The sequence below is a fragment of the Pelmatolapia mariae genome, linkage group LG7, assembly GCF_036321145.2.
Source record: "Pelmatolapia mariae isolate MD_Pm_ZW linkage group LG7, Pm_UMD_F_2, whole genome shotgun sequence".
Classification (NCBI taxonomy): Eukaryota; Metazoa; Chordata; class Actinopteri; order Cichliformes; family Cichlidae; genus Pelmatolapia; species Pelmatolapia mariae.
In genome coordinates, this window is record NC_086233.1 from 25,445,575 (window position 1) to 25,464,824 (window position 19,250).

The window sequence follows — 19,250 nt, forward strand, 5'->3', positions numbered from 1 at the left end:
AGAGATAACTAAATAGCTGTATGTCTATGAGACATCAAACAATGAGTGAGAAAATATTATGAAAATGCACTCTTCTTCTTTTTTGTTAATTACAAGGGTCAAAGAAAGAGATTATTATCAGCATGAACATCTGGTCAAAATGCAAAGAACACATCCATCAATGACTACTCCAGTATTATGGGTTTATTAAAGGTAGTTTAAACAAAGGGAACACACGCACAACACGCTGAGCTCTGACAGAGACAAAATAACTCAGCCGCCACCCCATGTGGCGGTGAAGGGAGCGCCTTTTTTGAATTATGTGTGCCGGATGAGCTCAATTAAGAAATAAAGAAACACAAGAGCCAATCAGCGATGAGAAAAATAAGGACAGGAAGTGAGGTAAGGGTGGTGAGGCATGGATAGGAAAAGGCTAAATAGAGAAGTTTATTACACTCCCATTTTTTTAGAGAGAAAAATGTTTAAAGAAACCGTAATTGGAAGTATCTTCAAGGAGGGCTGACAGGCTATAGGCCTGATAGAAATTTGATAAACTGTTCCTACAAATGATCTGCTAGTATTTGCCCATGTTGCCAGTGTCGCTGACCAAAGAGATCAGAGCCAGGATAAGACACTAAGGCAAGTGACTCACACTTCCTTTAGGACTGGATCCAGAATGTTAAAGCTGCCCATTTGTGTACGGGGAGTTTCTTATTCTGCTCTTGGGTTAAATGGAAGATTTTTACTGTTAGGAATGGAGAGATTTGGTGGTGATATCCAAGTGTTGAAACTTAGACGACTAGCAGATTTATTACTCTACAGGACTTTCCAATCCTAGAGTACACTGGATATGTGGCTAAGCTAACCCCTAAAGTGGATCACAGCACTAAAGAAGCCTAATACAGTTCTCCTCTAACCCATAATGCTGGTAAAGATAACACAAGAGACAAATCCTTGTCAAATCTTATCAGCCCAAACAGATGAACCAGTGGCCCACCACGCCTATCAAATGGCTGCTCCAAAGTTCAATCCACTGAACCTGGCAATGATGAAAAAGATTTGGACAACTGATTTATTAGTAAGTAAAGTTTAAATCACCTCCACCCATCCATTTTCTGCCACTTCTCTGGGGTTAAGTTGCGGGGGCAGCAGTCAGCAGAGAAGCCCAGATCTCCCTCAGCCCAGACAACTCCTCCAACTCATATTGAGCTGAGACATTGCTAAGCCATCCGAGAAATATATCTTCTCCAGCGAGTCCTGGGACTGCACCGCGGCATTCTCCCGGGTAGGACATACCCAGAATAGATATTCTATCCATAAAAACTATGAACAGAATCAGTGACAAAGGGCAACCCTGGCGGCTTCCAATACCCACCGAAAACAAGTCTGACCTATTGCCGGCACTATGAACCAAACTCTTGTTATGTTTATACAGGGATAGAATGACCCATAATACCTTCTGAAAGTCCACAAAGCACTTGTAGACCCCTTAGCCAAACTCCCACACACCCTCAAGTAAACCTCGGGAGGATAGAGAGCTGGTCCAGTGTTCCACAACTAGGACGAAAACTGCATTGTTCCTCCTGAATCCGAGGTTTGACTAATGAATGGACTCTCCTCTCCAGCACCCTGGCATAGACTTTCCCATGGAAGCCGAAGAGTGTGATCCCCCTGTAGCTGGAGCACATCCCGGTCCCACCTTCTTAAAGATAGGAACCACCACCCCAACCTGCCATTCCAGAGGCACTGCCGCAGACCTCCATGCAATGTTGGAGAGATGTGTCAGCCAGGACAGCTCTACAACATCCAGGAACTTAGAGCAAATCTTATCCCCAGGGGCCTTGCCAGTGTGCAGTTGTTTAACCATGTCAGTGATCAGTGGTTTAACAAAAAAGGTTTTAGCTGCTCTTTAAAAGAATCCAGTGGGAGTTTACTCTAGATCCTTGGTGCCACAGGTTGAAAGGCTCTCTCTTCACAGAGTCTGTAATTTCATACGTGGAGCAACCAAAAAATTCTGAGCATCACAAAGAGTGAGCAGCAGTGTGTTTAACCTCCTAAGACCCAAACTCTTTCATGGCATGCATTTTTAACTTCTCTTTGCTATTTGGGCTGATTGGGACCTGATGAATGTAAAGACAAAGAATTACCTGCTTTTTTTTTTTTTTTTTTTTTTACCTGATTTTTGTTTCTGAGAAAAATGAGATCCACATATTGATTGATTGATGATACTTTATTCATCCCAAGGGAAATTGGGTTAAGGCTGCCAGCCATGCCAGCGCCATCTATGAGGACATTTGTTTTAAATTTTGATAGAACAGTGACAGTATAATATCCTCGTAAGTGGATATCAGGCCCTTGTAGATCAAAACTTTGTATTTTGGTCTAGACAACCCAAACTGTGATGTCCACATATGTGGACGCCAGGTTCTAGGAGGTTAATAAGAAGATAAATAGTCTTGTCTGTTTATACTCCTTATGCGATTACAAGAATTTAAAAATCAATTCTAAAATAAATTGTGGGCCAATAAAGAGTATATAATAGGGTCGAGGTGAGCTGAGTTACTAGAACTTATTGTTAATAGTTTGGAAGGGCATTTAGTGTAGCATGGAGGTGAGAGACAGATGATTCATCTAAGCCAGTAAACAGGGCTTTGCAATTTAATTATGATCACAAAACAATGATATTTTTTTTCCCAGTCCAGTCAAAGAGACCAATTGCAATTATTGCAATTTCAAAATGTTCATTAAATAAAAGACAGAGATGTGAAATGTTTTTTTTATATGTGAGGAATCTGATAATGCATAAAGATTATGAACATTGGACAGTTGAACAAAAGGAAGTGAGCGTTTGACTGCTGTTAAGGATATAGTTCATGTGGAGATACAATCATGGCCTCAGGCTTGTTAAAATTTAAAGGTAATTGTTGGAGATCCAGTCACTAATCTAGGATAAGCAATCAACTAGGGTTCACAACAGTCTGCAGACAAGATTGCTTTGATTGGATCTACAGATAAGAGAGAGGGCATGCAGCAGTTGCACATTCTTTACGTGAGTACATATACAAATATTTGTGTTAAAAACTTTCCCCAGTAAAAGTTAAAAAACTGATTTAACTTCTTTACTCACCTAAATGTGAAAAAGTGCAGGCTCTGAAATGCACTCCAAGTAAGAAAGTAGCTCTTTGAAGCTCTTTGAAGATAGCTACCACCTATCTTTGCATAAAGCTAAATAAACCTTGTGTTATATTAATATAATAATGAAATAATATTAACACTTGAAAATTGAAAGAACTTGAAAAACTTTTTTTTTTTAAGTTTGCCTCCATGCTTACAAAGAAAAGTGAGAACAGTTGGGGCTTAAAGTGGGATTTGGCCGATCGAAAAGAATCATAACACAATAATTTCTACTGAGGGCTCATGTGAACTGTGCTGCTGCTGCTGATTTGAGGTTTATTGCTCTTTGTGGATTTACCTGATTTCCATTCCCTACATTGACAGTATGCCATTTATACTAACTTTATAATGGACCATATAACGTTGGTATAAAGGTTGAATTCAGCAAATGAATCTAAGCATCATCAGCTTAAATAAAAATTCATCTTTGCACTTGATGTAACCTAACTCAGACCATTGCATGGCTTCATGCAACCTTTAAGCAATATAAAATTTTGTTTTGCAAGACGTTTCACAAAGTGAAAAACAAAAACAAACCCATAACTTCATATCATTTAAAAAGCCAATATCTGATTTAAATAATTATGACATTACATGGAAGCTTTAAATTTTCAGTTTATCAAGCGTACCTTTAAAAATAACCTCTCTTCTTCCTCTCCTGGCCCATCTTTTTTTTAAAATCTTTCTCCATCTTTGAGTGAAGTTGTCTCTCATTCTGGAAAAAATACAGCAGCTGCACCTTTAGCTAGCAGACTGACAAACTGCACACACTTTGTGTGTTTACTGATCTTTGTTGAGCTGATCGCTCAACATTGCTCCTTTTATGCTCACTTCTCATTTGTAGCACTAGCTAGATGCCAAAGTACTGCACTACAGCTTATGGACATTTGCACCAAAAACACAGTTCCTTATTGTTCTGACCCAATTATAGAGCCCTGATTATAGAACTATAAATGCTATAAAAGTATGTGTTGTTGATAAGCCTCTGTCATCAATACACCAATAGTACTCTATTATTGTTCCCTCCATTTAGGCTCAAATTAGTTTGATGTTTCAAAGCGTGCAGCAATCAGAAATAAAAGCTTCACTCAAATGTGTTAAACCTAAAGTAACAAGCCTATTTTGAAAGTGTGAGGAGTAGAAAGTAAAGATAGTTGTGCAAAAAGGAAGGAAGTCAAAGTAACAAGTTGTCAGAAAAATACATACTCAAGTACCATAACAAAGTATTTATACTTTGTCTCTTCACATCTTTCTGGAGTTGTGACTCCTCTGAAGACTAAGGTGTGTTTATGAGGGGGGAGCTTGCTGGCCTTGCAAGGGGAGTGGCATAATGGTAACTGCCAACTTGAACCTCTAAGGCTTCTGTTGTGGGTCCTGGTTGGATTTGATAGTTTTTTCTTTAACTGCACATTGGTACTTTGTCAAGTTTATAAAACCTTTCAACACTCCCATGCAGAACTGGACGTGCACTGAACAGTTATGAGACGGGAGATCTGTGATGGGGCCTTGGAGTATCCATCCTAAATGGGTTTTGACTGCAGCAGAGACCCATAAGACATAAGATAATACATCTGACTGGAGCAATAGGAGTAATAAGGTGGGTATGGTCAAAGAAGCAGTAGAGAGGCCTTAATAGATGACAATGTGATGCTTTGAAGATGCTTTTACTTTCTATGAAGAGACAATACAAGATATGTGAGGTCTGAAAGTGCTAGTTGGCCTGCAGTTAAAGCATTCATGGTGAAAACCTTATCTAGGTGTAGGACAGGAGCGATCAGGAATCTTAAAGAACCTTGAATGGTTTCGACTTCTTGGTAAATAGAAAAGAGTGACAACTTTCAGCTTTCCCATTTAGGTGGACAAACTACAAGAACAGTACATGTTTCAAGGGTTCTTTTGCTATTATGCAGAAACATTTCACAACTTTGAGAAGTATGCTGTCACAGTCACTTTATGTATCAAAATACAATATCTGCACTATAAAGCTAGAACATTGTTAGATCTCTGATTTAACTCTCACAGGACTTGTAGGTGTTCTCTGAAGCAGCCTGGTGAGTCCTAGTACTTTTTATCTTTTCATACATCAGTGAACCCAGGACATTTACTAATGTGTTGTTCAGAGAAGCAACAATATGTACAAGTTGCTCTTTTTTGTACACATTGCAAAAGGCTCTGAAGGCTGCACTAAAACACAAAGTTTATTTGCTCTATGTAGAATTGTTTTAGGGGGAAGTATGGAGTTATAGTAACGAGGATGGTATAAATCTCTTTTCTTGATTGATACAGTTTCCAACTAAGATGAGAAAAATGGTAAGTCATATTTTATTTCGTCGTTCCCTATAGAGATGCTGTTTAAAGTGACTAGTGCATTCTGCAGGCAGGTTTTTGAAGGAGAAGAACAACATCGCAGCCATAGCGTAGTTCTGGATGTCCTTGATCACCCTTGGTGCCAAAAAGAAGAGTTTGTACACAACAAAGAAAAGTTATTAAGAGCATGGCCTTCACCTACTCTGATAAAGAATGGAGAGATAAAAGGAGATAAAGAATATCTGCCTTTAATAGTTTGAATTTATAGGGAGAAGCAATAGAAAAGGCAAGGGCTAGTCACTTAGCTTGATATTTAAAGTGCTGTCTCATTAGGGTCAAGTAAGTTACTTAGTGCCATCTGCAATATCCGGCACTGCATTTCATCTTTAGTAAAGTGTGGGAAAGAAGGGCGCTCAAGCTTGTATACACGTGCTCTACTAGTAGGTGGTCGTAGTACTGGCTGCCTTTGCAAGGCATGAGATGTAGGTGATTATGGCCTTAAAGTAGAACACTGCCTCTGCCCAGAGGAAATGGAAATAAGAGGCTGAGTGGAGCCTGCAACTAGAGAATTTGAAAGCTGATCACAACAACTCAGTAGGGGACCCTGTAATAGTGATGCAAGAAAACTAGAAGGTATCTCATCATCTTGTGCAGCAAGGATTGGTATAGTAAACTAGCTGAAGCATCGAGGACTGACAAATCATTGTAACTGGGACATGGCAGAGGAAACAGATGTAGGGTGATGGCTAACCTGCGGCGGACAAGAACTTGACTGAAAGGTTGGTGGTTTAATTACCGGGTACTGATCAGGTTGCCTTTGTATTTGGGAAACTGCTGGTTATTTACATACAGAGGGTTTGATATCTCCTGATCCAGATTTGGATATCTGAAGAATCAATGAGAATGGGGAGTGGATGAGTTAATCATAAACCAGCTTCCTTCATTGTCGCTTAAAGTTCCTTCATAAATATAATAATTAGTAAGCAGAGGATCAGGGTGTGGATCTTGTTGGCTTTGCTAGTCTTGTTTATTATCCTGCAGCCACTGTGTGTCTGTGTCAACATGCTGACATACTGTTTGGCTTCCTGTTTCACATGCAGCACCTTTAGCTCCAGGATACCAAACGTTATCATCTTGCAGGTAAGCAAAGTGTTGACTTTCGTGACCGGAACATCTGAGGGTTTCAGTTGTTCCCTGTGGATGACAGTAACATGACTCCAGCTCAAAGTACCATTTTAATTAGGGGGTTCAAATGAAAGGACTGCTGTAAAGAATACAGATGTCAATGATTCTCCAGTGTTTAAGGTTCATTTTGTTTTTAGAAGGTTAGACATTAACTTGAAGAAAAATGTATTCAGTAAACTCAAGAGAAGACCAAAATAAGCTCCCCTTCGCTGCCGTGCCATGTGAGAGTGGAAGGAAGTGCAGTCGTCTTATGTGTACCAGGTGAGTCAATTAAGGAACGTAGAAAAAACAGGAGCCAATCAGCGATGGGAAAACAAAGACAGGAAGTGAGGTAAGGGACCTGAGCCATGGACAAGCAAGGAAAGGGGTAAATAAATTATCTTTACTATAGTGATGAAGTTTAACAGCTCTGTTTTACTCGCTACGATTTTCTGTGCAGGGATATCGCCGAGGATGAATATCCTTTGCAACATAAATCCACATTACACTGAATTTAGGCTTATTCAAGGTCCTTACATGAGACTTGCCTCTACATTAATGTAGTCAAACATTTTTATTGCACTTCAGCCAACATTTAAAAGATTTATGACACAAAACTTACATTTTGACAGACAAAGTAACACAGCTGACATGACGCATTAGGAGAAAAAGAGAAACTGTTTATTTTCTCTCTTCTCTCAGAATCAGCATCTGATAATCTCATCTCCCTGAAACATAAAACACTCTGTTTAATAATAATGCATATAACACTGCAGATTTACCCCTGTGAATGTAATCAGACAGTGAAGTCTAGTTAGAGTGTAGGGATTTATTCATATATGCTGTATCTAAACCATATCATAGTTTTTAGATCAGTTACGTTAATTTATTATAAAAGTATCATGCACAGCACACCCTTTATGCAATTACTTTGCAAATTACTTTTTCCCAAGTCACAACAACAAAAAACCTTTTCTTTAAAAAAAATAACACCTTTAAGGTCAACTTAAAAGAAAGGCAGACGTGAAAAGTAAAAATGAGGTCAGAGGTCAAATATGACATGATATTTGGATCCAAACTATGATGGTATATAAAAAAAATCCCTATTCACCCATATCATTTGTTAAAAGTTGCCAAAACAAACAAAGGCAGCAGAGTTTGAAGGATAGTTTTAAAGAAATGTGACCTTATTTGACCTGGAAGAAGAGGTCAGAGGTCCAAAGTAATCTTTTATTTAAAACTGCCATATACCATGCCCTGTATTCCTATATGTTGTCAATACAAACAGTGGCAGTTTTAAATAGATCTATATTAGCATTACTATGACATTCAGATCAATTTATTAACCTTGAATGAGAGGTCAAAGGTCAATGTGACAGTTGGTTTGAAATCTTTATACAGTGCTCTCTATATGTTGACAGTGTGTACCACATCTGTAGGAATCATAGTTAAGCTAAGTCATAAGGCTTTTTGTCAATTTTTGACCAATAAATTTTTATGTCAACTTTGAAGACCTTGGTGGATGTAAGCCCAATTTTAACATGACCCCACTCTACACCCCTACAAAGTTTTATCAGAATTAATTCAAAACGTTTTGAACTATCATGTTTTAGACAGAATAACACACATGCAATCTTCTTTGTGGAGGCAATACTACTAGTACTACTACTAATAATAATAAGGAATGTTTAAAAAAAATCAAACACTATGACAATGGGCTTAAACCCTGGTACTGTCACGGCGGGGTGCGCCGGAGTGTTTTGACTTCAGGACCCAGATGCAGAGAGAGAGGCATTGCAGGAGACGTGACGTGACTTTAACCAAAAGCGAGCTTTATTTAGCTGGTTGCAGACAAAACATGAAACTAAGAAAACAAAGAGGACTATGAACACTGTGTAACTAAAAGACTATGAAACTCAGTGAAAAAACTATGAGGAAACCATGAACACTGAGTAACTATGAAACACAGTGAAGACAAGAAACCTATGACACTCTATGACTGAGAGATAACAGACGACGCGACGGTGAACACAGGAAGACTGAGGACTTAAATACACACATGAGGTGATCAGGGGAAGTGGAGACACATGAGGACACAGCTGACTAGAATCAAACATAATGGCAACACAGGGGAGAGAAAAACTAACCACATGAACCCAGAACACACGATCTACTTCAAAATAAAACAAGAAACTAGACATGGCAACACTAAGCTCACAGACCTAAAACACATGATAAATTAGACAAGAATTCAAACATTGAAACCAAGGAAACAATAAATAATGGCTGCCTTTAACCTAAACTAAATAGGAATAACACATGACCACAAAGCTAACATGAGAAAAATACAAAAATAAACTCAGAGTGCTGGGTCAGAGGCCCAGGCTGTGACAGGTACATTGTCAGTTACGTGGCTGTAACACAGTTGGCAGGTTATTCATTTTAGATCCATGTGCTTACATGTCAAATAATGCTCTTAATTAACTGATGTTTACATAAACTTTCTCTACGATTTTGTAAAAATAATATCTAGAGCAAAGACACATGAACATGTTGATCATACAATTGAAAAGCAAACGTCTCTATGTGCGGACAGTAATAGAGAGAAATATTGAAAATACTGTATTTTAAAGTCCATCCAATGGAGGAACTGAAACCATTTAGTGTTGATTATATCTCTTTGGGGCAAACTGTTGATTTATATAGCGCCAAATCACAACAACAGTCGCCTCAAGGCACTTTATATTGTACGGTAGATCGTACAACAATAGTTTCAGAGAAAACCCAACAACATATGACCCCCTATGAGCAAGCACTTTGGCGACAGTGGGAAGGAAACACTCCCTTTTAACAGGAAGAAACCTCCGGCAGAACCAGGCTCAGGGAGGGGCGGTTATCTGCTGCGACCGGTTGGGGTGAGATTACACCTTAAAAAGGATTACACAGTTTGACAGGCATAACATTTTTGAAACAACGAGGTGATTCCCAAAGAGATATTAACTAAAAATTTAGAAATGGTCTCAGTCAGTTGCGTTCCATCAGGGCAGGCAAGCCATGCAGTGCTTGTGAAATCTATCGAAGAGACGTCAGTCAAAAGCAGGTTGAAGCTGCTTGTTTGAGCAGTTGAATAGTAAATAAACATCTGTTTGTTTTCTGACAGGAGATTAGCGTGCAAGACAAGCTGTCACTGCTCTGAGATCAATTATGAGCTGCACTGTGGGAACACTAAGCACAGCTCCTAACCACCTCAGTAACCACCTCAGCCAACAAGTGTGACGCAAGAACTTGTTTAGCACATTAGTAATGAAAGCTTCTGGTCCTGCATGCAGTAACATCCAAGAATACATCACAAAAATATGAAAACCATTAAATGTTTTTTGAAACAAACACATTTCTTGAACAAAGAAAAGCTCATTAAAGGATATGTGTCTTAGCTCAAAGATACAGAGCCAACAGTAACCGATGAATAAGTGATAAAATATCTAAAAAAAACTTACTGAAAAAAGTGTTACTCCAAGATATAATCCTGTTATCTGTGAAGTTTCTTAGCCTTTAAAAGACATTTTAAAAAGCTGCCAAGTAGTAATGCAAATTTTATTTGAAAATAAAGACAACATGTAGAGCTGTGTGAGCAAACTGGAACAACACTGCTAGTTTTTTCCCTGACAAATGAGGCATTAAATGAATACAATGCCTTTAACTCATGTTTTCAAATAATCAAATCACAATTAAGCTTCACTGATATTCAAAGTTTGTTGATTAAGTCACAACTCCGACTCTGCGGCTTAATTTTTGTCCACATGGCGACAGGTGGACATGAACATATGGATCTATGAGCTGATTATGCAGTCTAACATTTAATCGTGGGATCACAATTGACTAATGTCAGTGGTTACATGGCATGAACTGATATCCCTGCGTTGGTGTTGTCTGAGCATTCAGTTAGCATTAGCCAAGAAATTAGCAAACAAACGCGACCTAAATTTAGCTAACAGCAAATCTAACTGGATAATATATTTATTATATTGTATAAATTAATAAAGAAAAAACACAAAAAAGTGCTTACCATTTGTTGTAAGAGACAGGTTAATTTATAAAAAAGTCATTTTTCTTTCTCCCCTCCTCCCCCCACATTGTAAAGCTATGAAATCACAACAATGTGATTGGGTAGCTGCAATTTTGATCCTGGACCAACATTATTACAATAACGAAGGAAGAACACCAACAGGGGAATAGCAGATACATCGGTCATATGTAGAAATGCACCATAGCCCAGTTGTGTGCATACACGATGAAGCACTTCAATGTTTACATAAAAAGTTGGTCACTGTAGCTCCAGACAGAAGGTCACAGGTTCAATCCCTGGTTCTTTCAATCCACATGTCAAAGTGTCTGTAGGCAAGGCACTGATACCCAAATGTCCATCAGTGCATCCACTGGTGCATGAGTGCGTTTGGCCTTGCAGAATTATCCCAAAAGTAAACAGAAAGCACATGCAGAATGTTTAATTAAAAAAATGAATACTATGTAGGAATCTTAAGTTAATATCTTTTTTAAACAACGGGTAGAATGAGGATAAAATGGGGAGATCTTTTGGGTGAAACACATAGTTGAAGTGGTGTTTGAAAGTCATTAAAATACCACTTTCTCCCATGGCTAAAATAATTTTATTTGGTCAGAAGCTTAAGAATAACAGCACTTAATCAAACACCACAAGAAAAATCCTCCAGATATAATGAAATGTGAAAATATGAAACAAGAAGTGCAAATTATGCCTACAAATGACACAAAAATGGGAATTATGTATTTGGTAAAGGCGAACTTCGTTAAAAGAATTTATAAAGTTCATAATTACATCAAAATATTGAACCGTTTCCTGTAATTAGCACACGTGAGCTCAGAGGTGACACATGCTTGTCTAATGTGTGTTTTTATGTCTATAGATAAATATTGCGAAAAATGAAATGAGGACCTTGGGCAAGGTTTAAAAATAGTGAAAAAGTACCAAAATATAGCTGAACCAGAATCACTTATCAGCGACAATGGACTTTTTCACACAATAAATATGATGGATTACATTGTCATAATATGTCTTCACACAGAGAGAAACACACACTATAACCATGATAATAGGCTGTATGTTTTGATGTTTTTAACTGAAAACATTTGTACCTGATTGAGGTTGCAGGTGAAGTTGCATCTATGACAATGCTTTTGGATATATAATTATGTGGTGAAACAAAAAAGAAGGAGAAGAACAAGAAACTTTCGACTGCTCCCTTATTCACCAGGGGTCACCACAGCTGGTACGTTCAAAATGTTTCCTCATGTTATGTACATGCTTGGCCACTAGGTGTCAGCATTTACAGTAAAAACAAGCTAGATGCCACACCAGAGCGCTATTCTATTTTTTTCATTGTTTGTTATTTGCTGTTATTATCAGATAAAATTCAGTTTATATAGGCCATGTTTGCTGAATTTACTCTTCATTCTAAGTTTTTAAAGTCCAGTACTGCCAACAGTGATGTTTTCAAAAGGAGAAAAAGAGGAAAAAATGTTTTCCCACTATCATTTTCACTTTATTACAGCAGCAGGTAGTCACATATCACAGATCAGATGGTGCACATCTTGCGCTCACACTGGCCCTGCTAAATGCTTCATTTCTCTGGCTGATTTAAAGCACCTGATTATACTTCTGAACTGATTAAACAGAGAGTCTGAGTACACTGTCAGTATTGTTGTACATCTGCAGAGAGCACAAACCTCCAGGTCATGTGGTTGTGAGAAAGGAAATCCTTTATGTACCCTGTCTGTTGGTTTTACAAGGCTGGCCTCTGTGATTCATTTTTTTTTAATGTGATCACTATCTAGCAATGTACGATAACCTCTCCACTTAGAATACCTGCCCCTGTGCACAAAGTCTGAAGAGAATGAATGATTGAAAGGATGATGTCATTTTCATAACTTGTGTACCTCATGGGATTCATTCCGAATTACAAAATGAATATGGCATATGTGCATGTTTGTTTTGGACTTTTTTTTGGTGCTCTGTACAACCATTTAAAGAAGCCTAAGCTTAAAAGGTTGTCCATTAGTCGTTTTATGATAAGGCTGAGGATAAGTATTACAATCCTCAGCCATAAATCACAACACAGGAACACCAGTGACACAGACTCTATGCTTGGTGTCAGAGACACTGCTCACAAAAGCGACTTTTACGTCTCTGCTTTACACTCTGTACTGATCTCTGTTCCCACAGCAAGTTTAGTTCACGCAGGAAAGAAAGTGTGTCATTACAGCTGGATGGTGACACGTCCTCATGTAAATGTTTGCTAAATTTATAGAAAGAGACACAGCTTCTTTCACAGTCTCTCGAGACAGGATCTCTGCTGCCTCGCTTTCACCTTCCTCTCAGGCAGAGTCAGGGGGTGAACGCCTGTTTGAAGTTCTCCCCCTGGGCTCCGGGGTTCTGTGGGATCCGGGTGCGCTTACACTGTTAGCACGCCTGATATGAGAGCCTGATCAAAGCTGGCTCATTCTGCCTGACCGATTTCCACAGGATTAAGGATTAGGGAGACAGGAAGCTGTGAGAGGCACAGAGACAATCTGGGAGAGACAAAAAGGAATATGGAGAGTGAAAGGGATGGAGGAATGCTGAAGTTTTATAAAACATAAAACCAATAATTGTACACAGTAATAATAAAGCAAACATTAAAATATAAAAGGATCTTTCTGCAAAACTTATTTTTAGGATTTAAAAGACAGTATAGCAAGTTTAGCCTTACTGGACTTACCTGACTAACTTCATCAAAGATTAAATGTGTCAGTTTGAACTATTTTTAACCATTTTCTCTCAGCAGTATGATTCAGCTTCCTATATGTCAGTGGTGGTTAACAAACCACCCCACAAGTGGTTTAGTACTTTAAACCCCTACCCAGCTTTTTGTTTAGTGACCACTTTTAAATGTGTGTTCATTATTTTCAGCTAACAATTAGATACTTTTAGCAAGTAGCTTCATCACTTTGCATATGGTTAGCTAAGAATTTCAGCAATTTTCTTCATTTTTAACACTTTTTAACCATCACTCATCTGTTAAGTTCACTTATATTTTTATTTTGGGCCACTATTACTGCTACATACTACTTTAAGTGAACTATTTCCGTTTAAGATGCTCTTTCTTTTTAAGATCTTGTACTCTGCAGTAGCCATGCACACACTAGCTGTTGCAGAAATAGCCCCATGGGCATGTTAAATGCTGGGTGGGAATGATTTTATAAAAGTTTGGGTATCTTCTCATACTAGCAAAGCTCTACTAGGAGACCAGGCTGTGCTAACACAAATTTTAAAAGTCACAGGCAGCCACTGAGGAGCTGCTAAGGGAGCTGATATGATCTTTTGCTACTCATCTGCAGTCTTGCTGCTATAAACAGGAACCTGAGTCTTACTTAAAGTGAAGCCTTTATGCTCCTTAGCAGCTCCCTATTATTCTATTTGTTATTACTGTTAACTTTTGATGATTCACAGTTCAAAAATAAATCCTCATTTATCTTATAGTGGCTCTTCATCCAGTGTCTGAAACAAGCTGTTTGACCTGCTCTTCCCTAAAGGCCACCCTCCCCTGTGCCACATGTCAGCCATGTGCCCGAGATGACCATATAGAGCAGCGGTCCCCAACCCCCGGGCCACGGACCGGAGTCGTGAGGCTCAGGTGTGAAATTTATGGTTTTCAGGGTTTTTATTGTTGTTTTTTATCGTTGTTTTTTATTGTTGTTTTTTATCGTTAACTTGGTTTCCCTGGGTCTTTTCTGTGTTATGAATACATTTTCTTTTCTTTTTGGTACTGGTACTGGTTTTATTTTGTTGTTTTTATCTGCGACACCTTAAAGGCCGGTCTATTGTTGGACATAAACAGGTCCGTGGCGCAAAAAAGGTTGGGGACCGCTGACATAGAGTCTAGAGCAGCCTGAACTTTTTGGCTAATAGCCTTTTAACCTCTTTATTTTAAACCTTTAGCCATGTTTAGTATGACAGTCCACCACTGTGACGATATAAATGGAAAAGCAAAACAAGCTCCCTTTAAGAAGAAAAAGAACGGTTTTGAGTCTAAAAGCAGCAAAAAAGATGAAAGCAGTGATATTTTTTTATTCTTTTTTTCTAAATTAAGAAAATATAGGATGAAAACCATTATCATTTAATTATATGAATATTACATCCAAATGATTATCTCCAGACTTAATGTCGCTGGAACAGCAGTGTGTTAATCGTGAGGCTTTCTGGTTGTTAACAGTCATGAAAAAACACAGTATGAGACTGTGTGCTGCCAAACACTGGTGCTCTTCAGTCCTCAGCGGCTTGTACAACAAGGGGAGACCAAAATAAGATCAGCGAGGTGTTTACTTAAATGAGTCAAGATGTTATGTGAACCAGAGGAAAAAAATGGTGGCAACGGTGCATATCATTTGTGTGTGTGTGTGTGTGTGTAAGTGTGAACGTTTTTGTATTCAGAGACATCAAAACGTGCCTGACGCAAATGTTTCCGTCACACCTGGAGCTTTATCTCCTCTTCTTCAACAGGTATGTCATCACAGGCTTGATATTTGAAGGTGAAATGTCAACAACAGCTACTAAGCCTAAGTGAAAACACTGACTGAGTATAAAGCCAAAACGTCTTATCTGAACAGGCAGGTTGTGTCTGTGCCGTCCTCTGTGCACCAGTGAAGCCTCAATGCAGTCTTGTCCTGTTGAATCGATGATACGGATAGGGACTCCCCACTGTGGGTGTTTGTGGTTGTGTGTACCTGACTTAGAGTGTGCTATTATACCCATGTTTTTAGTTTCAGTCACTCATTTATCAGAAAACAGTTCCCTCTGCACAGAAACCGAGATTTGGCAGATTTCTGCTGTAACCTGACAGCTGCTAAAGAGGAAGGAGCAGGGTGTTTAAGGTAAATATTGGTAGACGTTGAATGGGGTAATAAGGATAAGGAGAGACGAGGGGGAAAGTGACAGAGAGAAAGAATGGGAGCAGCACAACACGTGCCTGCTGGCCTGGATTAAAAGGCCCAGATGAAAGGTTGGCGAGAGGCAAAGTTGTTCACCCGCACCAGATGTGCACTTGCTCTGGCCTATAGCCGATTAATTATCTCATTGTTCATGACACCAGGGTTGGTGTCCAGGCAATTGCATTACACTACACACCCTGAGCAACCTGATCTGGGGATTTCTTTCCTGTTGATCGGTCTGATTTGGGTGTGTGCGTGTCTGTGTGAATCTGTGCGTTAGTAATATAAGGGGAGTCTCTTCACACACTAGTGGCATTCGTAATGACAAAGCAATCACACTCCAGCGGTGCAATCGTTACGTCTCTAGGGGTAGACTTGCGTGTGTTCTCCGTGGCCGCAGTCTAGTCAAACACGTTTGTTTTATTGTCGTTCTCAGAGATAAACGAAAAGAGGAAGAAAGACAGGAAAAGAACAACCCATTCACACCCCGCATGACACGCTGCCTCATTTGCCCAAGCCTCTATCAATTCTTTGTTATAGCCAATAGCATTAAAGGAAGTGGTCACACTGTCACAGAAACAGTTGGCACGGAAACAGCACATTACACCATCGTCCAATCCCCCTCCCATTCCTTTGTCGTCATTTCTCCCCTCCCTTCCTCTCCTCTTCTGTCCCGTTCCCTCCTCCACCTCCCTCTCTCCCTATCTTGTATGTTTTTTTTTCAGTCATCAATGAAATCACAACCAATCCTGCTGCTGCACTGTCAACAAGCAGACAGCTTTTTAAGGGGCAGATCTACTTGCCATATAAGTATATTCTAACCTTCAGGATTGCTTAAATACCAATGTGTGTTTTTCTAGCATAAAGCAAGGATGCTGTGGCTCCCCCATCAAAGCCTGCTTTCTCTCTCTCTCTCTCTCTCTCTCTCTCTCTGTTACTCTCATGATTTAATCCTGACCATTTCCCCCTTCTCTCTCTATCCCTGCTGACTCCTCCCTCCATTTCTGCCCTGCGCTCCCTCTCGCTGCCTCTCCGTCTCTGACACACTCAAACACACGCATATACACACCCTCCACCCCCATCGCTGCAGTGTCTCAACTGCCTTGAAGCAAACAAGAGAGGATATAGAACACAGACGTTAATGAGAGCGAGAGCGAGAGAGAGAAAGAGGGCCGCGGGAAGAGAGAGAGATGTATATGTGAATGTTTCACCCTGCGAACATGAGGAAGACATGAAGATGGAGCATCAGGACTAAAGGTGGCTTGTACAGAGCCTTTCTCACCAGGAAGGGCTTGTCTGCAGTATCCTTTGTAAATGGATGCTGGCTTGTGAACACGGTAAGCCTCGCCACTCTCACACCGCTTCCTATTTCGCTATTTTGGCTTGCTTTGAGACAGGAAGATGATATTTCACTGAAGCCGTTCTGCTGCTGAGGCAGACTGTATTTTCCCATAAAATGCACCAAAGCAAGCAAGCAGCCTGTCCAGTCCCCTCCTCCACCCTGTTAGCTCTGTGCCAGCGGACGCTGCTATCTGTGCTTGCAATTTGACTCATCATCTCCCCAGAGCATCCTCGATTCTTATAGAATGCTTTTATCTGCATGCAGATAAATTAATTTAATTACTGTATATATGGCAAGTGGATTGGATTAAATGTGTGTGCGTGTGTGAGGCTGTATGTTTGTATGAATGTCTCTATGCTCTGTCCAGGCCATAAGGTATAACAGAAAGAGGGGAAATGAGCGAAACCGCCATCACACACACACGATCAGGTGTTCGGTGCTTACAACTGGCTTTACGAGACACTGAATGTGAACGTGCAGTGTGGGAGTGGGAGGTGTACCATTCCTGTGGAGCTTGGTTCTGCAGACAGTGGGATAGGAAGGCAAAATGTGGCCCGACAGTGGCATGGGAACATTGTAGGATTTGCCAGTGTGGAGCTTGCTGTCCCATGAGGTAAATTTACATCAATTAATAATCTGGATGTTGAACAGGGATTTATTTGGTTTGTTTTCTGTCCAGCTGTCTGTGTCTGCCTCATGATTTTAAATCCTGACGGTGAGAAGAGGGAAAGAGGCAGAAAGCAGAGCATGTTCATTACTCAGCAGGCAAAGCAGGGCAATTTCTAACATTTTCTGTCTCAACATTTCAAATTTCCAACAGAGCATTACTGTATTTTTATTTATTTATTTATTGTAAGTGGCAGTTGGAATTTTTTGTGTAGCATCAGGAGAGCATGTGTATTTGTCTATATTGTATGTGTGTTTGTGTTACATGCTCGAGAGAGAAAAAGAGAAAGCCAAAGCAGGGAGGGGTTGAGGGGCCAGGGGTTTAACGATAGGGAGGCAGATGTGGCAGAGGGGCGGAGGTTGATGCAGCATCGAGCAAGAGAGGGAAAGAAGGAAAGGCAAGATTTCGAACAGATTGGACGGATGAGTGGGACCAAAAGACTGTGTTAATGTCACGGTGGTAGAAAGCCAGCGCTCGTTCTGGGCGAAGACAAAGTGATGGATGTGTCTGTGATAGTTCCACCAGCAAAAGCAGCAGCGCCAGTGAGGCCCTGAGACATCTGTGAAGCAAGGCGAAGATGGTGGAAATTCCACCACGCCTTCTTTCTTCTTCTTTCTTGAGGACCAGTGATCTCAGGATGGATCAGAAATGTTAGATTGATTAAAATAAGTGGAAGGAAATACTGTCGTACAGCATCTACAAATGCAGATAAACCCATTAGGGGCAGCAGGAAATTCAATCTAGTGTTCCTGTGAAACTAAATGCTTTGCATTTTCAGACAGGGCCAGACTTTTAGCACTTTTTCGATGAACGTTCTGTTTGTAAATCACATGCAATCTTCAAGTAGGATATGACTGAAATCCATGTAAAACAAAAGGTATTGGTATTAGTCATTTTGCCCACATATGTTTGACTTCAAGGGATCTGACCTGTTGTTTAGAGCTTGTAACAAAAACCTGCAGATGCATCGTGATGCTATCTCAAGGGAAGATGCCTGTCTTGGGTGAAAGAAAGAAACTGTGGGCTGTAACATTGCAGCCTGAACCAAGATTTGGTGCAAAACAGTGAACATTTTGCATTCTCCCTGCATTCTCCCTATATCTCGCATGTTTCAGCTCCAGTCAGCAACGTGCGCTGCTCTAAATACAGATTCATCTCATCTCATTTCAGCTGTGCAGTTTGTTTTTTTTCCCCACTTCTCCCTGCAACATGTTACAAATGTCAGAGGTCACCAATGACCTTGGCTTTAAAATGAGGGATGACAAGGTCCAGTGTGAAGTATAAAGGTTAATCACATGCTTACACACATGCACACGCGCGCGCACACTTAAAAATGTCATGATACCCTCATGCCGATCATTTGGACGCGAGGTCGGAGAAAACAAGCAGTTTTGTTAAGTTAAATACACAACAAGCCCAAATCAAAAGAATCAATCAAACAGAATCATCAGATTTAGGATCCCATAGGAAATTATGTGCTCACAGTTGCTCCAAGACAGTAACTAAACCAAATCAAATAATACAATATATTACAAAGGTATACAATATAAAAAAATAGCTTTAATAAATACAAATAGCTTTAATTATAAATATCCCTATATTTTACACAAAAAG

The 19,250-nt window shown here is 39.7% G+C and overlaps 1 protein-coding gene across 1 annotated transcript in view; it reads left to right on the forward strand.

Moving 5' to 3' along the window:
• Window positions 1-16,636: 16,636 nt before the first annotated feature.
• gnaz (guanine nucleotide binding protein (G protein), alpha z polypeptide) overlaps window positions 16,637-19,250 on the forward strand; it is a 31,018-nt gene continuing 28,404 nt past the window's right edge. Inside the window, exon 1 of the mRNA XM_063478653.1 lies at window positions 16,637-16,964. The gene's annotated coding sequence lies outside the window, so the exon portion shown is untranslated. The remainder of the gene's footprint in view (window positions 16,965-19,250) is intronic.